Consider the following 23,197-nt stretch of genomic DNA (forward strand, 5'->3'; position numbering starts at 1 on the left):
GGAAAACAGTATGCAAATAAAAGTAAAACCAACAGTGGAAAGAGAAACCTGTCTTAAGAAAGAAAGGTGGTAAAGAAAGGTGGTAAAGATGTGAGAACAAGCCAGCACACACTAATAGACTGTTTGTTTTTAAAGGGACTGTGTGTAACGTTTAGGTGTGTGTGGGGGGGGTTATTGGCAGATATTGAATATAATATTCAGAACTATGTTTTAATTAGTGTATAATCACCCAAAACTGAGAATCGTTATGTTACACACACACACACACACACACACACACACACACACACACACACACACACACACACACACACACACACACACACACACACACACACACACACACACACACACACACACACACACACACACACACACACACACACACACACACACACACACACACACACGATTTTGTTTAGTAAACTTCTCTGCCCGCTGAGACAAAGCAGCCAGGAGGACAGAGATGCCACTAAAATGTACACACTGTCCCTTTAATAACGCAACTGAAACTCCACTTGAAATCTACCACACAGAGGCACTTTAATGGGCGTCATATTCCTCTAAGAGTGTGGGTTCTTTTCAGCAGTCGCACGCTGAGCCGCGTCTATTTATAGCCTCTCTGTTTTTGTGAGCTCTGCTACATTTACATGGGAACTGTTGTTACACACAAACACACCCGCGTAGGGTACATTGATGTCCACAAGTATGCATAGTCACACACACACACACATGCGTTTGCGTACGCCCACTGGTTGATAGTGAGCATGCTTTTCCTGCTGTAAGTGGTTTGACATCATTACTGAGAGTAAATGCTTGGTGCTGCCCGACATTACAGAGCAGTTCAGTCACATTGTTCAACGGTGTGTGGACACAAATTACAGCGAAACTTTTTGACGTCTTCTCAAAACGAACAGGAACATAACGACGTATTATACCTGGCTGAAACCATATGCTGCGTTCCATTTGAACTGGGAAGTTTTAATTTACACGTTTTCAAGTCCGAAAGTGGAACCCCACCAACATCGACCTCAAAATCAAAGATGGCTGCTCATCAACAGTATAAAAGCTGTAGTAATATGCTGTTTAATAGCACTTCTATCATATTTATATCTCATTAAATCAGTCATACATACATTACCGTACAAAATATCAGCGTACTGTGTTGTTATCAACTGGTATTGCTAACATTGGCTTACCATCCAGGAGCAAACCCCATTAAGTTTTCCAATTTGTTGTATTGGATCGAGAGCAACTCGGGTGTGATTTCATTCCCAGCTCTGACTTTCCAATCTCCGAGTTAAATTGAATGCAGCATTTAGGCCAAAATGTTCCAAGTAACTTTCATCAACTAAAAACCCACTGTGTGAAGGGGTTAAAGTTATGAGACGAAAACATGTTCAACTCCCAGACTGGACCATCATTTACTGCATGAACATCATCACCCCTCCATACAGATTTACTACCACAACTGATGCTAGCGTATGTATGTTCTTCGTCATTATAGTACCAAAGCTTGATACGTTATCTTAATGGTACCTTCCACACAGACGTGCACAGAACCGTCAACCCGCATCTCTTGAATCTGTATGCGAGCATGTGGAGCCACCAAAAAGGATCTTTTGACATGTCACAGTGGGGAAAAGCAGGTGTAGATCATAAAATCAATGTTGGCTCAGTTCAATTTAGCCGCTTCGAATTGAGGGTCCTGGTTTTGTGATTGTTGGCTCACTCTCACACACTGTGACATTACTAATGTTGTTTCCAAAGACATGTGCTTTTTCTTACTGTGACAAACTGCTGTGAAATGAACATAATTAGGTGTGTGTACATGTACACACACCACAACAATATGAAGCCACATTCACTGTGTGGGACTGATTTTTGGTGAAGATACTCTCACGATGTTAATGCCTTTCGATCTGCACGGTTGTGTTGAAGGTCTGATGAGTGCTGTGAAGGAATGGATATTGGTTTCTGAATGTGTTAGTGTTGGTTTGTGTGTTTGAGAGAAAGAGAGAGAGAGAGGGGATGACATCATTACTATGACTGGGCGTTGGCTGATGGAACGTCGTTATGGCAGCGAGCCAGTCATAGCTCTTAGTTTGTGTGTGTGTGTGTGTGTGTGTGTGTGTGTGTGTGTGTGTGTGTGCGCGCAGTCTGTCCTCTTCATCGGGATACTGGTGATATTTTATTGAGATCATAAACATAATGCACACCCACACAGTCCATCTCGTTCTCTGCATGAAAGTCAACATGACATTAAGGCCCTGTAAAATGATGTCTTTTTATAACCCCCTTTCATTTCCTTTCTGTCATTCTCTTCCTCCAGCCGTCCCCGTTTACTTCCATCCTCTTTCACTTGCAACCTACGTAATTTTATCCCTTCGTCAATTTGTCCTCTTTTGCTCCATCTACTCTACTTTCATACTGCATACTGAAATATAAATCAAAGATGAAATTAACTGCTTTAATCATCACAGGCAGGATTAGTAAATGCCATAATTGATGACTTTTACCAATAATAAAACCTAATTTACCGCCAGAGAACATAACGTCTATTTAACCCCCCCCCCCCCCAATGTGAGGTCTAGTCTCCCCTCTCCTTGCTTCTCTCCCATCACTCTCTTTCCATGCTGTGCTCGTCCTTCTTCCCACTTTCTTTCCTCCTCCCTTCCTCCGTCTGTCTCTCCGCACTCTCACTGTCCTTCACCTCCCTGTATCTGCACAGCACACCTTCCACAACCCCCCAACTTCTTTCCCTGTCTCTTGTTCGGTAGGAAGGTGGGTGAGGTAATCCCGGTATAAAGTCTCCCCACACACACATCGACGCACCCATCAGTGTGATCATAAAGCTGACACTGCTGTCATTCAGACTTAAAGTGCTGGGGAGAAACGCAGCCAGAGATAAAGTTAAGGGTCAATGTGAGAACTACCAATCAGTGTGTCAGTGTGTGTGTGTGTGTGGGGGGGGGGGCTGAAAGCTAGAGCACAGTAGGGAGCCACTACAACAATTTATTGCAGTAAAAGCAATGAAGAGAAAACTTTCCTATATGCTCCAGTCACTCTTAGTGCAACAACCTCAGCATGAGTGTGTTTGACTGTATGTGTGTGTGTGTGTGTGTGTGTGTGCGTGCATGCGTGTGTTTAGGGGATTCCGTACTCACTGTCTCATTACATCATGGTCCTCTGGGCTCACTCACACACAAAGATACACACACTGTATACCCACAAGCTGGACACACGCACATGCACACACAGATACACACACAGATAAGATGTGTTAAGATTGGCTGCGTGTGTTTGTTTCAGTGTGGACAGTCATATGATCGCATATGATGGCATAGTGGATGACTCTCAAAGAGCTTTTATAATATCTTTTCAATATGACTCCGTTTAGCTCATAAAGAGAGAGAAGCCCGAAGGGTGAGAGAGAACACGGGAGGAGAAAGACAGGGAGAAGGTGAAGGGGAAGAGAAAGATAAAAAGTAAGCTTGAGAAAGAGAGGGGGACAGAGAGAGAGACAATGAGATAAAGAGGGGATGAAGGTGGCATAGTTCCTATACATTCATTGTACTCCATCGTAAACAAACTAAAACCCACACCCACCCCCACACACACCCCACACACGCACACGCACACACACACGCACACACACACGCACACACGCACGCACACACACCAGATCAATGTCCACTTGAGGAAGTTGTCTGGAAAGGTTACATTCTTCAGCACCGACTACTGAATAAATACAGACAGTAGAACTCTAAGTTAAGCCAAACAGTGACCAAACATGTAGTGGCAAAGAATGGAGTTATATCAACCGGAGGTGAGGATGGCTAAGGAAAGAAAAAAAGAAAAAAATGCATAGAGACTCAAAGACACAGGAGACGCAGACAGACAGACAGGAAGTAAACAAAGTGAAGCTGAGATAAAACAGGGAAGCAGGTGTTCAAAGTTGAGTCAAAGGCAGACAGAAAAACAGACAAAAGTAACAGCATGCGGGTACCTGGAAACTCCGCTCATCTTCCAGATTTTTGTGCGCGGCTACCAGATGAACTGACCAAAACCAAACACTTATTAATACTGAACGCCTGCTACACTGTAGCTGTGCTTTCATGACTGTGCTCTGACCTGGCGAGTTACTAGTCAAAGGTTTCTCTTTTGCAAGACAGGCAGAATGCTTGCTAATAAAAGGTCAGCAAGTGGTAAACTATGTTTGTGATAATAAACTACTAAACATAAAAAAAGGCATTTAACTGTAACTGCAAACTAGTGTTACACTTAAAGCTTACTTAGTGATTGAATATGTGTCTGGATGACTGCAGCTGTTTGAATGGCTGACGGCCTGGTTAACTGAACAGCTGTCTAACTCACTGCACAGCTGTATGGCAAACAGACAAATTGATTATCCATCTCACTGGCTGGCTGGTTACTGAACAGCTGTCTCGCTGACTGATCAAGCTGTTTGACCGGCCGACTGGAAGTTTGCCGACTGAATACGTGAATGTCGTAACATCGGAGGGGACTACCCGAGCTCCTGGTGACTAACAGGCTGCTTGTCTAATCTAGTGGAATACCGTAAAAAAAAAAAGTCCCTAATACGCAACATTATGTTTCTTCTTCGTGTGTGTACGTGTTAACTGCCTGAATGACTGAATGAGCTTGTGGTGTGTTGCTTCTCCGTACACAGGGAGGGGGCCTGTTGCTCTCTGCTGTTATACAATACATATTGTATAACAACGGGCAGTGTGTGGGCGGCTCCCGCCATCTGGAGAGATGCAACCCCTGCCGCGCCTGGAACTACACACGGCATGTGTGTGTGTGTGTGTGTCTGTGCATGCACTTTTGTGTGTGTGTATGCGTGTGTGTGTGTGTGTGTCTACCCTGCAGCTACAAATAGATACAGCGTCATCTACAGTAGTTAGGTTCCTAGGTTCATGTACATGACGAGTTAAAGGAAGGTAATTGTGTGCAATCCTATTCTGTGCAGACACTGCATGTTTTGTTGTGCGTATTAAGACCGATACTATTGATAAATGCCACAAATGCATTATTGCAAAAATGCATTGCATCTATATTAATGCATACGCATGCAGGGATTCTCAATCATACCTATGTGGCAAGGTCCTCTGGGGGTTTGACAGCTGACAACAAGCTTAGCAGGAGCCAAAATGTCCCTCCTAGAGATGGATTCAACCACACAAGACACTGAGAGAAGGACATACAGTGCTCACACGCTCACACACACACACACACACACACACACACACATATATATATATACTAACACACAGACAGAGTGAATAAGGTGCTGAGAGAATCCACTTTATCAACTCTAAGTCGGTGCTCAACAGCGAACTGTTGCTATGGAGAGGAGAAGCATGGCTTTCCAGTCTATTCTAAGGTAACCAGTGTCACTTATTATTTTCACTGCATATATCAGATTCAAACAAACTGTTACAGCAAACACTGCCATGACACTGTATGTCAACCGCGAAAGCATTTTAATTAACAGACTTCATTATTCGCCGTCCCTGCAGCTACTGATCTGTAACTAATCAGTCTACCAAAAATGATTGAAGACATCTCACTGCAAAATGTCCAAATCAGACCAAATGATGTACGAAATTAGCATCACAATAAGGCGACAATCATCCTATATATACAATTTTCAATAATAACGTATTCAGCACTGTAACACCTTCTCTATTTTAATGCAGGTGAGGGATCACTGTGTCCCATCTGTTCCCGACTCCTTTTAAATATCAGACACACTCCGTTAATTGGACATATCTGTTGTGCACTCTGCCATATTCCCTGTGTATATTATGTTGCCTTGTTTAAAATTCAGTCAAAACATTCTTGAAAAAAGGAAATATCAAAGCTTTTCGTGATAAGTAATAAAACTGTATGCCCGGTATTTCACAGAGAATACAGAGTTCCACTCAGAGCATGACTCCACAGTGTACTATTGGTTTACTTTGTGTTCACTTTCATTCCACACAGGTGGGCAGCTTTGAATGCGTACGTACACACGTGTGTGTGTGCGCATGTTCCTGCAGTTTCATGTTTCAAGGTGAACCGTGAAAGAGCCACGCAGTCGGCGAGGTGCTACATTGCCTCCGTTCTTTGCAGAGGACTTCACACCTCAAGAGGAAGTCACTACAGACACATCTGTAGTTGTGAATCCCAGCTTTTCTATTGCCACCATCAGCTAACTCATTGCTGATAATCATATTCCTGAATGTAATACTGTATTTGACACTCTTAAGGCTGGAGTGTTCCTGTGATTTACATGAATATATGGTTGATATATTTTTGTTCTATGCGGAGTTAACACTGAGATAATGACATTCGTTGTATCTTATCGTTCTGTTTCAAAACATGTTGTGCACGGGTAACAAACAAACTGAAAACAGTACAAGTAGAAATAATTAGAATAGTTTTTCTGCTGTATCAAAAGCCATAACAAAGATCAAAACGCATATGTTGATATATTTTCAAATCCTCGGTTCAAATGTTAGAGATGCTAATTTCGTTCCTCCTGCTTGTCAAGTAAGAACCACCCATGGTGTTGAAAAGCGTGAAATATGTGGACTTAAATAATGAATGAAAATACCTGCATTTCAGTGTGAAGTTTTGTGAATTTAAAAAGGGGAAATGGAACACCTCACTGGCTCTTAATGCCCTCACGTGCACGCACGCGCACACGCACGCATGCGCACACGCACACGCACACGCACACGCACACGCACACACTTTATCCATTTGTACTACAATTGAGGGTCCACATCTGTCTGCTGTGCCACACTTGTGCATTTCCCGATCCGCACTCCGTTGAAGTTGGTAGCAGTAATGCACCATCTAATTGTTTGCCAGGAATTCAATGCGCTTTGGCTGTCTGTAATCCTTCAAAGACTAATAATTTAAATGAAATATCCTATCAAAAATAAAGAAACAAGACGAAGCATCTGATCAGGCACTTTTTCTGTAAACTGTTAATAATTGACCATGGTCACATTTCAATTGGTGCTCGATACTCACTGCATATATCAGTATATTAGATAAATGACTAAGTGCATTACTAGGCCCCTTCATAACAGCCAGGCTAAACTCATAATTTGCAAGTGACTCTATTTGCAAAAGTTGTGTTTGTGTGTTTTTTTCGCAGAGCTAATGGCAGCCGTACACCCGGTCAGTTAATGACCATGGAAAACTAAACTTTGGGTAACACCCAGGCCCTAGCAGAGCACACAGGAAGACCACCACTGTTGTCACGTCATAGTTCATCCTCACTACTTCCCCTTTCTCCCTAGCCCCAAATAGTAAATAGTTCCTACACTGGGTCCCTGGGGCCTGTGCAATGAGGCCTGTACTGTACATGTGTATAAGTGTGTGTTGGTGCGCAGTCAAGTGTGTGTGTGTGTGTGTGTGTGTGTGTGTGTGTGTGTGTGTGTGTATACAAGGCTTGCATGCCTTTTGATCTGTCTGTTATTTAAGACTTCTGTGCAGAAACACACCAACATACACACACGGGTCTGAAGAGGTTATGGGAAAGAGTTTTTTGGCTGCAATTCTAGGAGGGAGGGAGGGAGGGAAAGAGTGAGAGAGGAAAACAAGAGAAAGCAAGACACAGAAAGCAAACGTGCTCTAAAACATCTATGCGTGTACATAGGCGGAAAACGTACCATTCGTTTTATATTTTATATTTGTTCAAAGGAGGAGATATGGAGGAAGGGAGATGGAGTGGTATAAGAGAAACCAGCAATCCAAAGACACACTCCAGAATCCTGTTCATGGTCTTGATGTTGGTGTCTGGATGATTTAATCAGTCCTGACATGTCCTCAAAGGGGGATTTCTAGTGTTCTGACTGCAACTAACGATTATTTCCATTATCAATTAAACTGCTGATTAATCTTTAGATGACTTATTTCATCGTTTGGTCAATTAAGTTTTAGAAATGTAAAAAAATGGCCATCAAAACTTTCACAAAGCGAAGATGATGTTTCCAAATCACTTATTTTGTGCTAAACAGTCAAAGATGGAGAGTTTCCTATCGTACAGGATAAAGAAAAGAAAAGCAGCAGATCTTCAAGTTCATGAAGCTGAAACTAGTGATTTTTGTTTTACGTCTTCTGAGTGCAAACCTTCATTTGTACGGCTGTCGTCTCTGCCTTTTTCTTTAAAGATAAATCAGCAGAAAGACACAGCTGCTCATATATTTGACATGCTCAACATACCACAAATTCCCCCTGCGGTTATTAATGCACCATTCATCAACTCCCGTCACTAAAACAGGATAGAGACCTGTCTTGCTACCAACTGAGCCACAACGTACATCTACCTCACTCCGATATTAGTTTGAAATGACACTACATCCTCCTCTATCTGGGACGTTTATCCGGAGGTGACGTGCGACAGGCAGGGAGAGACAGTACAGGACAGAGCCGCTGTCAGCGATAAGTCCTGGGTGATCAACCACAGGTGAGAGGGGAGAATGTGTGTAAAAGTATTTTCCCCACTGGTTCCTACACGTCTGTGCCTGCTGATCAGCCATTACCAGTTGGTGGTAAATTGTTGAGTCTGTTTAATAATGGGATGGCAGACTGCATGTGTAGTATGTGTGTTTCACCGTCATCATTTAATCATTACCGCATTCCCTCAGTCTTAAGAAGGACCGCCTCGCTCTGTCTCGCTCTCTCTATACTTAGATTCAAGATGAAAAACTTTATTACCATTCACCAGTGTGCACATGACGGAGCAACAAACAGTCAAGACAAATAATTTGAAATCAAACAAGTAATACATAACCTTCTCCCCATGGACAGACTGACATGTAGAACAACACCATGTCACCATAGCACGGCGCCAGTGTGTGTGTGTGTGTGTGTGTGTGTGTGCCAAACAAACATTAGTTGTTAAATCAACACCTTAGTGAGGACATTTAATGGTTTGAACAGAAGTTAAACCTGCTTGGACTAAAACACAGTTATCCAAAAAAGTGTGGGAATCATACTGACATATAGTGAAGTCCTTCTACATCAATATTAAACCCAGAAATTGTCTGTTCTGTGTACAAAGTATAATCTTTTTTTTTCTTCCTTATTTACACTGATTGAGGAAAGCGCCATCATATCTGTGAATTATGAAATGATCTGTTCAACCACTGTTTACAAGGTCTGGAATGAAATTTCACTCTAAACTTTTAAGCCAATGCTGCAAAAAATTTAATTTTCAATTCCAATACCAGTAATTCCATTAAGAATAGGCAACTAAATCTGCTGAAAAGATCATGTTTTCATGTGATTTTAATTTGTGTTTATTCTGATGGAAAAACAAAACAGAAGGATCCTTTTTCGACTGGCAAAGCATGCAATTCATCTTAGTGGGAAACAGAAAACAGAAAGTAAAATAAAGGTTACCAATACCTTTCATAAGATGTGGTATATTGAAGCTGCTATTTTCTCTTTAAATGACAGTATAAACTGCTTTGCATTGGCCAATTTGCCACTAAACTGTATCTAAATATAAAAGTACTTTTTTTTTTACATCTCTGCATTTTGTCTTTGCTCATGGAGAGCAGGGTGAACCCTCGTAAAAAACGCTACTGAGGGAGTTGGGACGACGCGATAGTAAATAATAACTGTCTCAATGCACAGGAGATTTTAGACAGTAATAGCAGGCTGTAATAAGGGCCAAATCGTTCCCCAAGGACAACACTGGATTAACCAACATCACCCAAATCACACAAACGCACACACACACACACACAGTCACTGAACTACTGGTTCACAAATCAATCTGACCGCTTATCTAATAAAAGAGAAAGAAGTCGGAAGGAAGGGGAAGATAAGAGTCTGTGAGAAAGAGAAAAATTAGATCTAAGGAGGGAGAGAAGTGAGAGAGAGAGAGAGAGAGAGAGAGAGAGAGAGAGAGAGAGAGAGCAGAGAAAGAGGACAGGCGTTTCAATAATTCACAGACTTCATTTAGAATAGAATCAGTGCCCTAACTGGACCCGTGTGTCCTCCACACATGGCACGTCATCCTCCCTCGTGAACTCTACTTTCTGTGTGTGTGTGTGTGTGTGTGTGTGTGTGTGTGTGTGTGTGTGTGTGTGTGTGTGTGTGTGTGTGTGTGTGTGTGTGTGCCAGAGCCAGCAGACATGGATGTATATTAAAGGAGTAATGTAGATTCATTAGTACGGCTGGAGCAGTGGGAGGAGAGGGGGGGGAAAGGGCTGAGACACAGACGCCATCACATCTTTATATATAATTGGTCGTCATACAAGTTTACAAGGTCCAGTATGTTCAGCTGAGTCTGAGTGGGACTAACAAAAAAACTGAGGCAGCCACAAACTTACTACAAATAGCTTAAAATACTTGCCTCCACAGAGCTGGCAACTCCATGGCTGCTGCTCTAGTAGGGGTGCTGTGTGTGTGTGTGTGTGTGTGTGTGTGTGTGTGTGACAACAGAAATCAATAGTCCTAAACATAGAAACAGACCGATGGATCCCAGTGTGTGGAGTGCGTATGTCCCTTTATGTATGTGTTATGTCTGCAGGTTTGTTCAAGCATTCTCATGTGATGGGATGAGTTGCATGCACTGCCCCATGCTTAACTCTTTCCTACATATACTATGTATATACTGTATATATAAAATATTTAGCTCATCAGGCTGCAGGTCAAACAGACCAGATGCAAAGACGAGAGAGCGAGGACACAGGAGGCATGCAGGAGGAGGAGTGTGTGAGTGCGTACGTGCAGCTACGGCACGTTTGTGTTTGTAATGATTTACATGTGTCTCCTGTCATTCACGGTGACCCGCAGCAGCAGGCGCCTCTGTTATGTAATCCTTGCTGTCAAACATATTCACACGCACACACCTCTGCACACATACTGTGCATACACACACACACACACACACACGCCCCTACTACAGCCTTCACAGCTCAGAGGTTATTCTCGGGTCGTGGTGAGAAAACCCTGCGTGGTATATCTCTGCACAATCAAGACAGGGGTGGTCCTCCCTCCCAAAGCATGTAAATCCCTAAAATCAATGATTCAAGTCTGAGGTCTGTTATGCTCTCATCATCATCATTACATTCATGGCGGTCTCATTTAAACATCCTTTGGAATCACTGTTCTTTTAATGCTCACAGACTCTTCTTTAACACCCATTAATGAATGTGACATTATAGCAGATCTATCCTCCCTCGCCGTGTATGTTTATGTGACCTCTCACGTTTTCCTATCGGAGGCTATCACGATACAGTATGAAGTCCCACCAGAGTGTAGCACCACAGCACTGAACTATTACTGAGAGGAGCTGTGTTGTACAAATGCATTTATGAAAATGTCTGGGGATTTCAGTCTAACAAAGACATTGTATTTAAAGGAGAGATGATGAAAATATGTGAAGGAGATCTATTTTCTTGAGTGTGATTAGGCTACTGATGCTATGTGCAGAGTGTTTTCTTGGTTAAAGTTAAAGTTACACACTGTGCACTTTTGTTTGGGCAGATAGATAAGCGGTCTGGTTAGAGCTAAAACAATTAGTCTACTAATCGATTAGTTGATCGTCACAAAAAATCATTTGTTTTTGGTAACTGAAGACATATTGTGAGTCACTTTTTCAGAAAAAACACATTTGTTGTTGGGAGTTTTTTCAACAATATCTTTGGCTTTTGGACTGTTTAGTCAGACGAAACAAGCACTGTGAAGATCTCACTTTGACTTCTAGGAATCTGTGATCAGCGTTTGAACTATTTTCTGATATTTTATTTTTTTAAAGAATAATTGATCATATGAAAAAAATTATCTGTAAATTAAACAATAATGAAATTATACTTCGAGAAATCTTCGAGAAAGCAAAGGAGCATAAGCACCAGAATAAAAACAGATTTCTTATGGAGAGAAGCACTTCTACTGAAGGCTATCACCATACTGCAGAGTGGTAGTGGTTGATTTGTACAACAAATACTGTACATTTGATAATCTCTCAGCTGGCTATATCACCCTGGATGATTCCATTGAAATCCTTCAACTGAAGCCCATCTGCTATTGTTACACCATTCAGGAAGCCACGGGGCGATGCATTAGCCCCGAGTTCTATCCGTTGCCCCAAAGTGAAGAAGAACTAGCTTGGCTCAGTGGGCTATTAGCCCAAACCTCTCCACACATAAAAGGACTGAGAACAGGAGCATCAGTGGAGAGTATATAGTGATACTCGTAAGTGGCCATCCATCAGCACTGCCGTACAGAATGCGCCGACAATTTTGTGATGGAGGAAGGCTTGGTATGTACAAGAATAATGGTGGTATATTTTTAGACATCCTACCAGAATCCCACAATATATTTTGGGATTTATTTGTAGTACTTTACAGATAAGGGATAATTCAGCTCCAGACGAATCCTGCTGCTACTGTAGACTGAAATATAGTGTTAAGATTGATATATAGTGTTCAAATTACTTGTAAAAAAATACATTTCTGAGTACCACAGGCACACTACAGATTTCTGATATGCATTACACTGTCAGATATGCTATCTACATCCTCACTACCAGCACTAATGCAGTCCTAATGGTAAGTTTATTTGTCTCTTTGTCTCCTGTCAAGCTAACTTGAACTGGTTTTGTCGAGGTTATTATCACAGAGGGTGGGAGCTAACTGCGAGGGTTTTATATCACCCAATTACAAACACCACTAAGAGTCTGCTCAGCCATGCCAACCACCTAAGAAAAGGAAATTGACATAAACAACAATAATAAGCAGTAGCTGCTAACTATTAAAAGAGAGAGGAGGAGAGGATATTTAAGGGAGGCGAGTGGAGAGTGGGGCAAAGTCAACAAGAAGGAGTTAGAAAGAGCCATGCGGAGAGAAGCAGAAATGAGGACAGGATGAAAGGGTAAAAAAAAAGAAAAGAAGGGAAAGTTGACAAAGAGGTCGAAAAGAGAAGAAGATTAGGAAGGCAACAAGGCACGGAGCCGGAGTAACACACAGAGCGATGTGAAGAGCAGAGAGAGTGGGTGGTCAGAAAGATGGTGCTTTATCATGCCGCCTAGTTGTAAAAGCAATAAGCTATCTATAGGTCTCCGCATAAGGACTTCCCAGGCCCCACAAAGGCCATCCCCATTCACCTCACTAAACGCTGAAGTTGCTGATCTGAGCTCAACTGCTCCTGGAGGAACATGGTTTGTCATCATGAACTCCTGGCTATTTCAGAACATCCAGGCACACGACCCATTCAAATACTAGTGTACTTACCACTTTTATATGTCGCTGTTTTCATTTCATCATTCACAATGAATCTGTAGTTTTACTTTTACTTTTTAAAGTCAAAAGTCAAACAATTCTCCGGGGGATTGCCTTTAACCCTTTCAGCTAATAGTTAAGGTGTGTCATGATGGCTGGTATTCACAGACGTCCCGTGCTTACCAGCCTTGAAAAATAAATCAAACTGCTCGTTAAAACGGAGACAGGAAATAAGTAGTTCAATGGTCGTACGGATGACATTTGTGCCAAGAAACTACACAGGAAGCTCGACTGAGGAGAGAAACCTGTAAATTATACCATCTGCATGACTTCTGGGTGCTGTCTGCGGGTAATTATCATCCTCTGATGCGATCACTTCTGCCAGTCGCCACCCGTCCCGTCCCCTTCAGATCTCCCCTACTTCCCCTACTACCTCTTCCCCGTTTCTCCGTCTCTCTTTGAGCACTTACACCGGAGAGGTGTGATTGCATTAAGCGGCAGAGAGCGAGGGCATCCACCAGTGCCACGTTAATGTACAGAACAGAATGTACAGAGTAGTGACTGTGAAGGAGAGCAAGAGAAGGGTTGGAGTGAGGGGGGGGGCATCCATTACTATAATCATTTTGCCTCAGTTGGAAAGGTGGCTCTTAGAGCGGCTGCTGTGAAAGGAAGAAGACCGAGAGGACAGCGAGAGAGATGAGCGGAGGAAAAAAAGCCTCTCAAGGCTCTTAGTAAATCTAAAGCGCAACTTCATTTTTCAGCCTTTATTGTTTTCTCACACGAGCACCCAGAGCATCCACACAATAACCAAAGACATTTCAGTGGCGTATTAGTGTCCTCGTAGCGCGTTTGTAATATCCTTGAGGTTTCCTGAGACGTGCATTGTAGATAATGGCAATTAACAAGAGAGGCTCGAAGAGCAATCAGAGCTTGTACCATTAGTCGCTTTTCAAGTTAAAAAGCACAAACCATCGATCAAAAGTGCAAATTTCTCCACCTGCTTACAACCAACCGGTGAATTCCTACCGTGAATATAATATAACCAAAACCTAATGCCACACAAAAGCAATAAGTTGCTCCGTGAAAACAATGAGGGATATCTTTTCAAAGCGGGGGCAGAGGACAGGGAATACCCTGAAGGAATAACAGCTAATGCAATAAGATCGCTCCGGCCAATTAGTCGGCGCTAGGCTAGCCAGAGATGATGTCAGTCATCATTACTCATTGCTTAATGCTATAAAGCAGGAGGGAATCAAGAGCAAACAAAGAAAAGAGCAACAAAAGTGGGTCGGAGTTAAGAGGACAGTGGATTAATCACGCCGGAAGCAGACAAGCTCGCTTTTGTGAATAATGGCACCCACACGGAGCAGATTTACACACACACACACACACACACACACACACACACATTTCTTCAGTTCCTAAAACACACACTTTATCTGGCTCTTAAATACAAATTTAAAATGCTTCGATACATTGAGATACAGTGCACGCCACAAAAATGCAGACACAAGCGTCCATCGTCCATCCCCACACACAAACGCATGTTCCGGCACACGCATGGCTCATTAGTAATGACCTACAGGAACACGTTTTTCCACGCCGCTGGCCGAATTCCTGTCGATACCCCACAGCTCCACATGAGATTTCACATTTCCCTTACATCTGCTTTCGGCATGTAGTGGTGCACAAACAGCTCAAGGCATCCATGTCTCTAACATCAAGACATAAATGCATACATACATACGCCCACGCACTGTACAGTACACACACATGCGCAGGAGAAGGTATATGCTGTATTAACGCAACAAACATGCTGACAGGCATGCACAGAATCCCTCGCAGATGGACGCACAGTACACACGGTGATTTATTATATACGCCCTGTATGATTACTAGGCTTGACTTTAACGTGCCTCCTTTGTAAACAGGCGCGGCTGTATGGAACACAAAGGAGCTGCTGCAGAGGTCGACTGTAAAAGACTTACTATACTTAAATAGATTTGTATTGTGCGGTTCTCAGAACAGAAGGAGGATTCATTCCTCTGAAATTCAATGACATCACAGCTTTGTCAGGAGGTGGAGAAAGACAGAAGACACATTGTGCCGCTGCGCTGCAGAGCTTTACAGCCTTACTTAAAGGTTTACGCTACAGTTTCTCAGGTTTTGGGTTCCGGGCCACACACGGGGGGGGGGGGGGGGGGGGGGTCACTTGGATCACGAGTGATTTTAATGTTCATTTGTGAGATGAATCTAACACAAACTAGAAACATGCACTCAGTAGAGTGCATATCTCTGCTAAGTGTGTCTCCTTGTGTTCCCCTCCCGAACAAAGAAGAGTTGAATGTCACTCAATTGTCCCTCCCGGCTCCCTAACATGTAAGATGGCAAAGATAACAAAAAAACGGGGTTTTATTCATCTCGTATCGCGCCTAACTTTGGTGGATCGTGACATCACGGGGGACGGAATTCATCTGGAGATGCTCAACATGCTGCAGAACATTTTGAAAATTTTGAATCACCGCAACCATGAGAGGTAAATGAGCACAGAAACCGGGCTGATGGGTCCGGTGGTTTTCCAGATTAGCTGCGGACAGACAGACAGACGAACACATGATATCCCCACAGGCTTTCCCTGGAAGAAGAAGACAGCTGCTTTTCAGAACGATTGATTTACTGAACAGAATGGCCTTGGTTGAAACATTAAAATAGATTTTGTTCAAGAGCAGTACTTCATTGCACTCTTTTCTTCTCTCTTGTTAAGAGTGTTTTCAGTACATGCACAATAGGCAGTCTCAGGTCCACTCTTTCATTTCCATCATCTTTTTATTCATTCCACCGCTCTCCATTTCTCTGCCTCCTCTCCTCTCTCTTACGATGAACTCGGCGACACTGGGCAAGGTAATTAACTAATTGATTAGTGTGCAGAGACAGCCACAGTGTGTGCGTGTCGGAGAGCGCGTTTGTGGAGAGGGGCGGCATGACAAGTAAAGACGGCGAGAGTGAGGGACTCTGCAGGGGGCCGGTGACAGAGCACAGAAGACAATGAGGCAGACACAAGACGGGGGGGGGGGGGGGGGGGGGGGGAGATACCGAGAAAATGGGATGAATCAATGAAAAACTGTGTCCTGGTTTCATTAGTGGCTTCTCCTTCTCTGTGGCCAGTACCACATTAGAAGAGAATACATTCATTAAAAGATGCAAGTTGCCCCTCTTCTCTCTTCTTTTTATCCTACCACCTTCCCCATCTTCATGTACCTTACTTTGCCGCTGCACCTCTTCTCCCCCCCCCCCCCTCCTTCTATCTCTCTCCCTCCTTTGTTCTGGGGCAGCTGCCGTGGCAAGTTGACAGTCTCAGGTGTGTGTATGTGTGTGTGTGTGTCCCTTGCTCTCCAAACCCAATTCAATCCTACTATGAGAGCAGAGGCCCAGATCAAATAAAGCAGAGAGCAGCTTTTACAAGAAAACGGGGAAATCCATGCACACAGACACACAGAGAGAGCGAGAGAGAGAGAGAGAGAGAGAGTCTGACGTCAAACAACAGGAACAACTCAGTTTACCTTTATATCGAGCATTTGTTCAAGGACTGATACTCCTTGGCATTGTTGGACGTCTGAAGGCTCCTGTGAAGCTTTATTATAGAGAGCATTGCTGGGTTAATTGGTAATTTGACATCTTTGAGATTACTGTGAGCTGTTGCTGCAGGCTGCATCGAGTCTAACGAAGACAGTGGGTGGGAGTAGTTTCAGTCCCAAATGAAAAAATGAAAATCAATCTCTGCAAATTGATTGAATCCATACAAAGCTGTCAGATTTCCCCTGCAAGACATAAACAAGTTTACTTTTTTTGTCCTGGCGTCTAAAATATCACAGCCAAGGGGATTATCTGAATTTAAAGTTGCAGTCGACCAGTACTGTGAGAAACCTAATGAGCAGATCAACGTGACGCTTCCAGTGTAGTAACAGCAGACAGATAAGGCTGATTCAGTTCCTGATTTCTGTTAATCGTGTACAGTAGAGTCGACAGGTCATCTGACTCAATCTGGCAATAAAAACAAAGTAGTAAAACAATAGTAACGTCTTAGTAAGCGTGTAAACCATCCCCCAGTTTTACAAGTAAACGCTGTCTTGAACTTCAACAAGAGGTGCCTGCGAAGATCCTACAGAATATTATAAGACAATTCACACCCCAGCCACAGCCTGTTCATCCTGCTGCCATCTGGCAAGTATCAGCTGCCGGACCACCATACTATGAAGCAGATTCTATCCTCATCAACTCATCACCCACCCTCCGCCAGATAAGTAGTCAAATTGAGCTGAGCTCTGGAGGGTGGGTGCTGCGCTTCTGCGTCCACGCCGTCGGTGGTATCGTCATTGTCACCTGTACAGCTCCTTTGATACTACTGTCAATTCTTAGGCGATTGGATTCCAACTCTACACCCTCGACAGGCAGCTGGACAAAAATGGATCCATCCCCTATATAGATGACGGACAGAATGTATATGGTTCCCCCGTTAATAGCCACTTTCTGACATGTGTTGATCGCCACGACTTGCCGCCCAGCGTCATTGTTTGAGCTTGGAGACTGTCAGCACTCCATCTGCTCACTTCTGAGGCTTTCTGCTCAAAGAAAGGCGACTGTCAACGGTGAATTTACAAAAGAGAGGGGAAGCAGAAAGAACCAGGGAGTCTTGATGTGTAATTTCCCATTCAGCAAGAGTGATGGCTGAAGAAAGGAGGAGAGAGAGAGGAGGGAGGAGACGGGGAGGGAAAGAAGGGCAGGGAGGGAGAGGTTGAATGTTTGTGAGTGAGAAAGAAACAGGACATAAAAAAATGTACTTATGGGACTACTTGATATTCCGGCTTTTCATATAATTATCTACTGTTCTTGCATTTGTTTCATCTAAATCGTACCTTTCCTTTGTACTTTCTCGAAGAAGTTCCTAATTCTACGCCCCTCCTCGCTACTCCTCTCTGAATTGGTACAAAGTTAATTTAATAATCTAATTAGTCCGTACTTCAAAACATATTTGTATAGTTGTAGGATAAGTCCCCAAGCTCACTGAAGTACCTCATAGCAGAATCTAATGATGCTGTCGGGGAGTCAAGTATAACCGCATATAGCTGAAGGGTAATAAACACAAAACTGTTTCGTCAACAGCTACTGGGATGAGACTCAGAAGACACTTCTCTTTGGGTTTGGTGATTTTTTTTTTGAAAACTAATTACTCTTCTGAACATCTGTAGTTTAATTAAAATAGGAACATATATTCAGTCTGTACTTTGGTTTTGCTTATGTGTAATCTCTTTCCCTCACCTGAGATACAACTTCCATCAAAAGTAACACTCCATCTGAGACATGAGGAACAGTGAGCAGCAGGAGGCAGAGGACACAGCAGAGTCTTAGGACAGAGGAGAGGAGGGGACACGAGAGGGGAGGATACAAGAGGACAGGGATTGGCTTCCTCGCTGTTCATTCTACTCTCCCTCATAGGAGAGAATGGAGCCTCAACACACGGCTGGCGAGACGGAGATAAAGGACTGACGGAGGAGCTTCAATAGATAGAGGGGAGGATGCAGAAAAGAGGACAGAGGGAGACAGCTCAGATAGAGAATGGATAGAGACTAAGATAAAGGGAGAGAGGAGAGTTGAGGGTCAAGAAAGCAAAGAATACAATCAAAAGACAAATCACATGAATGGAAGAAGAGAGGAGAAGGGGGGGCAGGAAGCTCAGACAGGCCCAGACAAGTTTATTATCTTTAGACCACAGAACAGAAACTTGCTCCTCTTAATAAAAATAAAAAAATCAGTGGGTCATCCAGTTTCAGTAATGTAATAACGAAACATTATTGTTATTATTGTCAGAAGAAGAAAAACTAGAGTCGGTTAAGTCAGCTGCTGTAGTGTGGCTCATTTGGACATCTTCAAAGACACATCGTTGCCTTTCAGTTCTGGTTATTTGAGTTCACACTGTCTTCATACTAAGGAGCCATGAGGTGAAAGCATGAAGATATATAGACTCGACAAGTAACTATTCTTTGGACAGTTTTGGTGAGTCATCCTGCGTCATTAGCGACACATGGAAAATCGAATCGAGTGAGTGACAGCAGGTCATGCAACACTTTGCTGCGTCTGTAACTGGAGCGCGTATGTAATGAATAATGAGGAACAGTTAGAAACAGACGCTTGTAGTGTAATGTTATGATTGAATTATTACTCTGTGGTCACTGCGTTTCACCGGCTTCTTAACTGCTGAAATACGATCAATCAACAAACAACATTTGGGTAAATTTCCCAGCAATCATGTGGATATGCGGATTAATAGATGGATTTAATAGTAGTTTAGCTTTTGAATTCAAGCTAAAAATACATACCTGCTGACATAGAACTCATTGGTTTTGCTCCTCTTTGGTGCAGTTTGTTTGTGATGTGAAAGCAGAGTTTGATCCACAGCTTTCACACAAGCCGAAACAAAAACCTAACCGAGCGTGCAAGCGCTCCGTAGTTTGTTCCAACGAAACCAAACACATTACAACGGATAAGACTTTATATCCTACCTGAGAGCAGAGCTACTTGGGGCGGAGTAGGCGGAGCCTGCTGCTCAGCTGAGAGCTGACAAGCGACAGGAGCTGCAGTTCCTGGTGCGAAGTCTGGATCTCTCCACCAATGGGAGGGAAGCGTTGCGGGTGCCTGCGCCGTCGGGTCCACTGTCTGTCTGTCTGTCTGCAGGTGTTGTCACCATTCCCTACAGGGAGAGACGGGGAGAGCGTTTTTTTAAAGTGTTCCTTGCTCTATTCTCTTATGTTTCCTGCTGTGATTATTGCTTGTGCTAGCTCAATTATCACTGCATAATAAGCAAATCCCCTGCTATGCAATTATAATCATCAGCTTAACCTTCAGCCACGTGTTATTTTTCACAAAATGATTTGCTTTCAGTTTTAATGGCAGTTGTGCAGAACAGCAGCTTACGGAGAAAAGTTAACTCTCTGTGACTTTGACGTGACGTACTACCTTCGACTCGCCCGCTTAACCACTCGCATCCAGAATTTATTGTTTCTAGTTGTGAAAAGTCAGCAAGACACTTTAATAATCTTTAAGACCCAATTTTCATGAAAAGGAAAAAGAAAAAACATAAAATATCCTATAAAATACATCAGAAACATTAAAGCTACATGAATGTGTGTGGTATTTGCGTAACACACTCCTCTTCAATGTGTATGACAGATGTGTGTAAATAGAGGCAACCTGTTGACCTTTGATGCATATTGATTGCCATCGCAGTCTTACTTGACAAGAGTGTTCCAGAGCAGAAAAATGGACAAGAGATTAGTGTTCAAAAATAATGTCCATGCTAGTAGTAGCTGTTCCTTGATGAGATCACAAAGCAGCATGTGTAAAGGCCTGTGCTTGTGGTTCTGTACACTGGCTATCACTGTCTCTCTCTCTCTCTCTCTCTGGAGTATTCAGAACAAACACCCATGCTATTTATACACTGATGCCCCATCAGCATGGCAACCACGCTTTGTTTATCCACATGAGACACTGGTTCTAGGCATGCATCCTTTTTTTTTTCTTTTAAAGACAATCAAATCATAGTTATTTGGAGGCAATTAGGTCTCTTTCACGGACTTGGCTCGCTGTCTGGTCACGACAATGTTTCACTTTCACCAAATGCCTCCAGTTAACTGAGCGCTATTATGATGAAATGGAAAGCTGGTGATAAAACCAGCATTTCTCTGGAAACAAAATATTGTTTTTCCATTTGTTTTTGGGGTCATAGCCTGATGAGTTGTTGTTAAAATGTGATCTAACTTTTGTTTTAGCTTCAAATGGTTTGTGTTTATCCCTTTAAAGCACAGATAAACAGTCAAAATATGCGACTAAATACACACTGACTCAATGCAATCCTGTAATGTCTGTAATAATGTAATTTACAGTAACCCTGGAGGCTGTTACCATAGCGACACAGACATGTCCCATGTTAAGTTGAACCCTGAAACAAGGCATCGCCTTTGTGACACAAAATCAGGTCGGTCGATCATGTGATGACGAGGCCCCATGGGGGGGGACAGACGCCGATACTCAAAACACACGTTTTTTATTGTTTGTACGAAGTTGAGACAAATTTGATAAACACACGCACACGGGCATGCAAGCATGTGAAACCTGTATTCCACCTTCCATACACATTTAGATAGTCACACACAGGATTAAGAGTCACGTACACACACTTACAAACCCAAAATAGAAACACTTGCACGAGCAACAAGAGCAACAACACCAACACACACACACACACACACACACACACACACACACACACACACACACATGTCCAAAATGCAGCTTTAGCAGAGATATTAATTGTCTGACAGACTGTTGTGGAAGAGTCTACGTGTAGGAAGATGTGTGTCTTTGAGAGAGTGTCGTCTGTCACAGCCGGCTGATAAACACAAGACCGGCACACTCTCTGCTTCGCACTCCCTGACTGTTACCGGAATGGAAATACATACAACCAGCAATAAACTCATTACTTCTCATTTCCTCTCTGAACAATATATTTCAGTGAATGTGTTAAAGGAATATTTCACCCACAGTTTGTATATTAAGTACTCACCGCGGGCTAAATTGAATTCCATCTCATGCTGGAAGTTTTTTTAAATAGTAATATTTAGGCAAAAATGCATGATTTTGGGAAGAAGTGAGCATTAGACTGGATGAACACGGATTATACTGGACGAGTTGTGTGAGAGTTTGCAAAGAGATTTCTGATGCAGTTTTGCTGTTGATAAACCTGGCCTCCATTTATTTCAATTCATCAAGAATTTACTCCGTTTTCGGATTCTTCGTTCGCCGGTCGAGGCACGGTCTAGAATTCAACTCAACACGCAGTGAGTAACTGATGTACTAATTAAAATCCTCTACTAAACTGCCTTGTGCCATTAATGAATATCTATCTTTTGATTTCAGGGTTGAAATGTCTCACAATGCACTCAATAATAGTGGCAGCCTGTGTGTGTGTGTATGAGTGGCTGTGTGTGTGTGTGTGTGTGTGTGTGTATATGTACATCTCCATGTACACTTATCAAACCATGCCCTGCCCCTTTCAGTCTGCTTTTCTATTGGTTCCCTGCCTGCTATCCCATTGTCACAGGCAGGGTTGGACACACATGCGCGCACCCACTCACACACACACACACACATTACACACGCACTCAGACACAGCAAGCACAGCTGTCCACAGAGCCATAGGTGAGGCGTCTGTGCATGTGTGCGTGTGTGTGCATGTGTGTGCGTGTGTGTGTGTGTGTGTAATGGGGAACAGAGCAATATCTCTTGCAGGATTACACCCTGACCTAGCTTGTCTGGCTAATCCACACCGCTACTAGACAGAGAGGAACACAAGAAACTCGACTCTCTCGGTATTTAGAGCTCATTATGCAATGTTTTTCACTACGGTCCTTTGTGTTGCAGCTTTGCATATGCCTCGCTGTCACATTTCATGTCACATCAGCTTCTGTTTTCACAAATTATTAGTTTTTTTTGCTTCCTTGTGGGCTTGTTTGTCTCTATAAACATGTCCTTCCTTTTAGTCACACTGTTTTTTATTTGTATCTTTGTAAGTAGATGAAAACCCATGAGTGAAAGGAATGGACCAAATGCACCAGAAGGCAACTGTCCTCAGGAGGGAATTCCACTGAAACTGACTTTTACTTGGCTAATCTGCAAAAGATACACTACAACAAACAAGCTGTTTGTTTGTTTTTCTGGTTTAAAATGCGTCATAAGTCTTGGCTTCCAAAGACTGAGGAAAGTGCAGCATTGCAAAGTTCTTGGGTTGCACTGCAGGCTCTGGGTTCACTGGCTGCGTACAACGAGACCAGCAACAAACCGGTTAGTTGAACACAACTCTGTCTGCACCAGCCTTCAGCTACATACGA

The 23,197-nt window shown here is 43.0% G+C and overlaps 1 protein-coding gene across 2 annotated transcripts in view; it reads right to left on the minus strand.

Moving 5' to 3' along the window:
* Positions 1-23,197, minus strand: part of atxn1a (ataxin 1a) — a 78,274-nt gene that overhangs the window by 38,170 nt on the left and 16,907 nt on the right. For both annotated transcript variants that reach the window (XR_012957611.1, XM_076105511.1), the window contains exon 2: positions 19,814-20,001. The gene's annotated coding sequence lies outside the window, so the exon portion shown is untranslated. The remainder of the gene's footprint in view (positions 1-19,813; positions 20,002-23,197) is intronic.

This window comes from Anarhichas minor, unplaced genomic scaffold (genome assembly GCF_050575085.1).
Source record: "Anarhichas minor isolate MPS153535 unplaced genomic scaffold, ASM5057508v1 ptg000033l, whole genome shotgun sequence".
Classification (NCBI taxonomy): Eukaryota; Metazoa; Chordata; class Actinopteri; order Perciformes; family Anarhichadidae; genus Anarhichas; species Anarhichas minor.